Genomic DNA, 1,067 nt, shown 5'->3' with positions numbered 1-1,067 from the left:
TAAGAGTGTGACTCTGTGTGTGTGTGTGAGACTCTGTGTGTGTGTGTGTGTGTGCAGGTGAGAGTGTGACTCTGTGTGTGTGTGTGTGTGTGTGTGTGTGTGTACAGGTGAGAGTGTGACTCTGTGTGTGTGTGTGTGTGTGTGTGTGTGTGCAGGTGAGAGTGTGACTCTGTGTGTGTGTGTGTGTGTGTGTGTGTGTGTGTGTGTACAGGTGAGAGTGTGACTGTGTGTGTGTGTGTGTGTGCAGGTGAGAGTGTGACTCTGTGTGTGTGTGTGTGTGTGTGTGCAGGTGAGAGTGTGACTCTGTGTGTGTGTGTATGTGTGTGTGTGTGTGTGTATACAAGTGAGAGTGTGACTCTGTGTGTGTGTGTGTGTGTGTGTGTGTGTGTGTGTGTGTACGTGCAGGTGAGAGTGTGACTCTGTGTGTGTGTGTTTGTGTGTGTGTGTGTGTGTGTGTGTGTGTACAGGTGAGAGTGTGACTCTGTGTGTGTGTGTGTATGTACAGGTGAGAGTGTGACTCTGTGTGTGTGTGTGTGTGTGTGTGTGTGTGTGTACAGGTGAGAGTGTGACTCTGTGTGTGTGTGTGTATGTACAGGTGAGAGTGTGACTCTGTGTGTGTGTGTTTGTGTGTGTGTGTGTGTGTGTGTGTGTGTACAGGTGAGAGTGTGACTCTGTGTGTGTGTGTGTATGTACAGGTGAGAGTGTGACTCTGTGTGTGTGTGTGTGTGTGTGTATACAGGTGAGAGTGTGACTCTGTGTGTGTGTGTGTGTGTGTGTGTGTGTGTGTGTGTGTGTACAGGTGAGAGTGTGACTCTGTGTGTGTGTATGTACAGGTGAGAGTGTGACTCTGTGTGTGTGTGTGTGTGTGTGTGTGTGTGTGTGTACAGGTGAGAGTGTGACTCTGTGTGTGTGTGTGTGTGTGTGTGTGTGTGTGTGTGTGTGTGTGTGTACAGGTGAGAGTGTGACTCTGAGTGTGTGTGTGTGTGTGTGTGTGTGTGTGTGTGTACAGGTGAGAGTGTGACTCTGGGTGTGTGTGTGTGTGTGTGTGTGTGTACAGGTGAGAGTGT

Source organism: Pangasianodon hypophthalmus, chromosome 17, assembly GCF_027358585.1.
Source record: "Pangasianodon hypophthalmus isolate fPanHyp1 chromosome 17, fPanHyp1.pri, whole genome shotgun sequence".
NCBI classification, from domain to species: Eukaryota; Metazoa; Chordata; class Actinopteri; order Siluriformes; family Pangasiidae; genus Pangasianodon; species Pangasianodon hypophthalmus.
The sequence above is the reverse complement of the archived record's forward strand: the minus strand, read 5'-3'. Positions refer to the sequence as shown.